The 6,726-nt window shown below is 38.6% G+C and overlaps 1 non-coding gene across 1 annotated transcript; it reads left to right on the forward strand.

Moving 5' to 3' along the window:
- On the forward strand, nt 1-109 carry LOC148548834 (small nucleolar RNA R71). Its single transcript, XR_015898081.1, has one exon. It is a non-coding gene; the product is annotated as a small nucleolar RNA R71 (small nucleolar RNA).
- Nucleotides 110-6,726: the final 6,617 nt, after the last annotated feature.

Genomic DNA, 6,726 nt, shown 5'->3' on the forward strand with positions numbered 1-6,726 from the left:
AGAACATGTCCGGAGGGCATTGCCTAGTCAGTAGCTTGTACCTCTCCTAAGCTTCATAAAGAGTTTCACCATCCTTCTGTCTGAAGGTTTGAACCTCCACCCTAAGTTTAGTCAGCTTCTTAGGTGGGAAAAATTTAGTAAGAAACTCAGTAACAACCTTGTCCCAAGTATCCAAACTCTCCTTGAGTCGGGAATCTAGCCATAGCTTTACTCCATTCCTCAGAGCAAACGGGAAGAGCATGAGTTTGTGCACCTCTGGGTTCACTCCATTTGTCTTCACAGTAGCACAAATCTGCAGAAAATTAGAAATAAATTGATTTGGGTCTTCGTGGGGAAGACCATGATACTGGCAGTTTTGTTGCACCAGGGTGACCAATTGTGGCTTCAACTCAAAGTTGTTCGTAGCTATAGGAGGTACCACAATGCTTTTTCCATAAAGATCTGCAATAGGAGCAGAGTAAGAGCCAAGCACTCTCCTTTGTTCTTCATTCCCATTCGGATTTGCCATATTGGAATTAATAGCATTATTAAGATCCATAGTGGATTCTGCAACCTGGTAAAGTCTTTCTTATTGCAAACGCCGCCTGAAAGTTCTTTCAGGTTCAGGATCAAACTCTAAGAGATGTTCCTTGTCTCTGTTCCTGCGCATAAACAAATAAAAAACAAGAAAAGATGGGAATCTCTACGTCAGAGTGCAGAGAATTCCCAGTGAGGTAACCTGTGTAAAAAAAATAAAATAAAAATACTAAATAGAATAAATAGAATAAAAATTCAAAATTAATAAGAAAAATAAACAGGAAAAATTGAAATAAAAATAACTAGGGGACACCAAACTTAATTTTAGAAATTAAGAAAAAATATTAGTGCTATTTAATTTATTTAAATTTTTTTTCGAAAATATTAAGCAAAAGTGAAATAAATTTAAAACTAAAACGCTTAATCTAAGCAATCAAACAACTAATAGTTGTTAATCACAGTCAATCCCCAGTAACAGCACCAAAAACTTGGTGCGGATTTTCTACCCACAAACTAACCGGCAAGTGCACCGGGTCGTACCAAGTAATACCTCAGGTGAGTGAGGGTCGATCCCACGAGGATTGATGGACTAAGCAACAATGGTTAAGTGATTTACTTAATTAGACAAACAGAAAATAGTGTTGAGAGTTCAAAAAGCATTAAACAGAAGACAGGCAAATAAATAAGTTGGGAATAAAATATGGAGAAGGCAATTAAGGCTTCAGAGTTATCTATTTTCTGGATTGACTTTTCTTATTAACTATTTTAATCATGCAAGATTTAATTCATGACAAAATATATATGACTAGACCCTAATTCCTTAGACCTTCCTAGTCTCCTCTAAAATTCATCAACCGCCAATTCCTTGGTCACTTAATTCCAATTAGAGGGTGAAGTTCAATTCTAGTTTATATGCCACAGAAACTCTAATTACCCAAATATAAAAGGATTATATGTCACGTATCCCGTTAAATATAGATAATTAAAATTTAGGAGAATTTGTTTTCAAGTAAAGAGCTTTTCCAAGTTATACAAGAACTCAATTAGAAAGAGGGTCATACTTCCGTTCCACCCAAATTCATAAGATAAAGAACGAAAATAATTCTTGAAATATAAATAAGTACATGAATTAAAATAGAAAAACAATAAAATCAATCCATACAATAGACAGAGCTCCTAACCTTAACAATGGAGGTTTAGTTGCTCATGGTTCAGAGAGAAAAATAAGGATTCTGATAAATTGTATTTTGGTAGAGGTGAAATTAAAAGTTAACTAATTGGAATCCCCACCTCCAGAAGGGAAGTTTCTTTTCCATTTTATATCTAATCCTCATTAATTTAAAATCTATTTTCTAAAGCTAAAATAATATCTTTTCCTATTTTAAAATAAAAATTAAAGTTTAAATCAGAATTAATAGGAATCAGCGTTTTTTGCACTTCGCGCTTGTCACGCGTACGCGTCAGTCACCCGTACGCGTCGATGGTCTTCGTCGCATGTCACGCGTACGCATCAGGTACGCGCACGCGTCGCTGAGCAATCTTCTCTTTTCACGCGTGCGCGTATCGCCATGGAAAGCTCCAAATCACGCGCACGCGTCAGGTACGCGAACGCGTTGTTCCTCGCTGTCATCTCCTTTAATTCTTGTGCTGATTCCATTTGTGTAAGCTTCCTCTCCATCCTCTAAGCCATTCCTGCTCTATATGACCTTCTTCTCTTTTTCTGCAGAAGCTCCATCAAATCCAACCAAATGCTACCTAAAATAAATGGAATTGCACAAGACTCAAAGTAGCATTCATAGTGGCTAAAAGATAATTAATGCTTAATTAAACTCAGTAATTTAAATGTAAATTCACTAGGAAAAGATACGAAAGATGCTTACGCATCAGTGGACTGCTCTTGGTGTTCCAACCTCAGCTGATCCATGTTAGAGCTCAATTCTCCTAGAGAGGTGTTCGGTTGTTCCCAATAGTTTTGTGGAGGAAAATACATCCTTTGAGGCATCTCAGGGATTTCTTGTTGAGGCGGCTGCACATGCTCTTATTGTGGTGCGTGCGGAGGCTCTCTAACAAGCTCCATCATTTTTTTCATGATGGGCTTGTCCTCCTCCATGGGGGTGTCTTCTTCTATGACAATTCTAGCTGAATTGCATAGGTGACAGATGAGATGTGGGAATGTCAACCTCGCTTGGGTGGAAGGTTTTTCTGCCACCTTGTACAGCTCTTGAGGTATCACCTCGTGTACCTCCACCTCAATCCCAAGCATAATGTAGTGAATCATTATTGCTCGGTCCATCGTAACCTCAAAACGATTACATGTTAGGATGATAGACCGTTGGATAAATTCCAACCATCCTCTTGCCACGGGCTTGAGGTCAAGCCTACCTAGTTAGTATGGCCAGCCTTGCACATCCCTCCTCCATTGTGCTCCTTCCACACAAATGTCCGCAAGCACTTGGTCTAACCATTGGTCGGTATTGACCCTTCTAGTGTAAGAGTGAGGGTCACCTAACATTTGTGGTAATTTGAGCGCCACTCTTACACTCTCCAAACTGAAATCCAAGAGTCTCTCTCGGACCATGGTGCGCCAATTCTTGGGGTTTGGGTTCACACTTATATCATGCCCTTTTGTGACCCATGCATTGGCATAGAACTCTTGCACCATTAGTAATCCAACTTCTGGAATAGGATTGGTTAGGACTTCCCAATCTCTTCTCTAGATTTCTTGTTGGATTTCTGGGTACTCATCCCTTTTAAGCCTAAAAGAGACTTCGGGGATCACCCTTTTCTTTGCCACTACTTCATAAAAGTAGTCTTGATAAGTCTTGGTGAGGAATCTCTTAATTTATCAAGGTTCGGAGGCGGAAGCTATGGCTTTTTTTCCTCTTTCTAGAGAATTCTCTGACTTTGGGTGCCATGGGTGTGAATGGAAAGAAAAAAGCAAAGCTTTTCCAAAACCAAACTTAAGAACTTTGCTCGTCCTCGAGCAAAATAAGAAGAGAATAAGGGAATAGTAGAAGAAGGAAGAGAGAGATGGAAAAGAGAGTGGGAAAAGGCTTCGGCCGTATGTGTTGGAAAAGGAGAAGAATGTAGTGTAGAATTTAGAGTGTGAGAGAGATGAGAGGGATGTGGTGGTGTGTGTATGAAGGGTGAATAAGGGGTTATTTATAGGGGAGGGTGGGTTAGGGTTCGGCTATGGGGGAGGGGGGAAATGGGTGGAAAAGGTTTAAATTTGAAGTGGGTGGGGGTTTGTGGGAGTTATGATGGGTTTAGGGAAGTGTGTGTATTGGGTAGAGAGAAAGTAGGGTGTGGGTTCAAGGTATAGAGAGGTGAGAGAGAGTGTGGGATAGGTGGAGATTCTGTGGGACCCACTGGTCCTGAAAGGCTAGAAAAATTGAATTCCCTATTGAATGCCCAGTCTTGCTCCTTGGCTGCCATTCAACGCCAGCTTCTGCTCCCCATGGGGCATTTGAACGGCCAGGGACTCCCTTCCTGGCGTTCAACGCCAGGTCCCTACTCTCTGTAGGGCGTTGAACGCACTTGCTACCTCCAGGGTGGCATTCAACGCCAAGTCTCTGCCCCCTGCAGGGTTTTGGACGCCCATGATGCCCCCTTGGTGGCATTCAACGCCAGCTAGGGGTCTTTCCAGGGTGTTCTATTCGTCCTCTTTCGCAGTACTTGTCTCTGTTCTAAGTACAGTACATGATCATAAACATTTAAAATGCAAAGGAAACAACTATGAAAATAACTTAATATACTCAAATAGAAATAAACTTAAGGAAAAATAGAAATACTCTAATCATGGTTGGGTTGTCTCCCAACAAGCGCTTCTTTACCGTCACCAGCTTGATGGATAGCTCCTTTACAGAGAAGGATAGGGGCTCAGAACTTTGCCCCTTACAGTGAACTTCTTCCCTGTACTCTCATGGATAAGATCCACATGTTCCATAGACAAGATCCTATACACAGTGTGTGGAATGACTGGATTACCAGTGAAGACCACTCTCATATCAGGCGAGAGGTCCTTGGTGGGGATCTTCTTTCCCTTCCAGCATTTAGGTACTTTCTTCTTTCTTTTTGCCCAGGTACTCTCTTGGAATCCACAATGCATTCTCTAGCTTTAGTTCAATGCTATCTGGGTCAGGACTGATAAACCCCATTTTTAGGGTTTATCTTGTGTTGAATTTAGAGAATTTTATCAACTTTTCCCACATTTATTCACTAAAATAGCATGGTTTTGTAAATTCTCCTTTATTTGTGCTTAAGTGTGAAAATATGCTTTTTAGGTCTTAAAATAACTAAAAAAAATGTAATTCACCTTGATTCAATTTGATGCCTTGATATGTTTGTTAAGTAATTTCAGCTAAGAAGGCAAAGATTGGATTGAGAGAATGAAGAAAAAGCATCTAAAAATGGAGAACTCATGAAGAAATGAAGGAATTGCAAAGATGTCAATCCTGACCTTTTCGTACTTAATCGATCATAACTTGAGCTACAGAGGTTCAAATGAGGCGGTTCTAGTTGCATTGGAAAGATAACATCCGGGGCTTCAAAATGATATGCAATTTACATTAGTTTCCTGGCGTTTAGGTGATGCGCACGCATTGCCATACGTGCGCGTCGCAGGATCAACGTGGGCCATTTTAAGCAACTCGTTGCCAGCGATTTCTAGCTAATTTTGGGCCCAATCCAACTCATTTCTGATGCTATTGAACCCAAAGATTGAAAGAGGATGAACCAAGGAGTGTTATTTAGGGTTTTCATCATGTTTTAGATGTAGAGTTCTAGAGGGAGGCTCTCTCCTCTCTCTAGATTTTAGGGTTCTCATCTCCATTTCTTCTTAGATCTTGATTTCAATTTTTCTTCAATTTAGTTTTTCTTTACATTTTTATTGTTCTAACACTTTAGTTCATTCTACTTCTCTTGTTAATTTTCTTATTTTGTCAATTTTAGTTTATGAACATTCTTGTTGATTGCCATTTCCTTTTTATGCAGTTTATGATTTCCATGTCTTTTTATAATTGTTTTAGTTTCTTATTGTTGATCTCTTGTCTTTGTAGTTATAGCTTCCTTTAATTCTTGCAATTTATGATATTTACTTTTATTGCTCTCTATGTGTTTGATGAAATGTTTCTTTTAGTTATGAGCTAGATTTTTCTCCTCTTGGCTTGGGTTGAGTAATTGGAGACTCTTGAATTATCAAACTCGTTTGTTGATTGATAATTGGAAGTTGCTAGTTGACTTGAATGCCACTAAAGCTAGTCTTTCACTATGATTTGACTAGGACTTGTGGACAAGAGCCAATTCCATCCACTTGACTTTCCTTCATAGTTAGAGGTTAACTAAGTGGAGTAATGGATAATTCTTGTCACAATTGATGATGATAATGAGGATAGGACTTCTAGTTCTCATTCCTTGCCAAGAGCTTTCTTAGTTATTAGCTTATTTCTTTTGTTATTTACATTTCTTGTCTCTTACTATAAAATCCCAAAAGAACTTTCATAGCCAATAATTGAGCACTTCATTGCAATTCCTAGGGAGAATGACCTAGGAGTAATACTCTCGGTTATTTTATTGGGGTTAAACTAGTGACATCCATATTAAATTTCGATGTGAGGATTCATTATTGGTTTAGAACTATACTTGCAACGAGATTTCATTGTTAAATTCTTTACCGACAAAAATCTCACGACAAGGACTCCCACGGAACCCTTGTAGAACAAGAACATAATCAAACATATTAAAATAGAAATAGTAATATTATTAATCCATGAGAATCAGCAGAGCTCCAAACCCTAACTTAGGAGGTTTAGTTGCTCATAGCTTATAGAAAATAGTAGTGAAAGGTTCGAATAAGCCAAAATATCTCTAACAAGTGTGATCTTTGTTCTATTTATACTATTCTAATAATGAAAAGAATACAAAAATATGATAGACTAGACTTAGAGGTGCGAAAATCTACTTCTTGGGCCCACTTGATGAGTGTTTGGGATGAGTGATAAACCCCAATTTTATGGTTTATATTATGTAGAATTTGGGGAGTTTTGTCAATATTTCTCACACTTACTCACTAGAATTGCATGGTTTTGTGTTCTCTTCCTAATTTTTCTTCATGATGAAAAATATGCTTATTTTGCCTTAGAATTGCTATATTTTGATCGTCTTTTATTGCCATTCGATGCCGTGATGTATTCGTTGAGTGATTTCAGGATT

This window comes from Arachis ipaensis, chromosome B8 (assembly GCF_059453495.1).
Source record: "Arachis ipaensis isolate K30076 ecotype BB chromosome B8, ASM5945349v1, whole genome shotgun sequence".
Classification (NCBI taxonomy): Eukaryota; Viridiplantae; Streptophyta; class Magnoliopsida; order Fabales; family Fabaceae; genus Arachis; species Arachis ipaensis.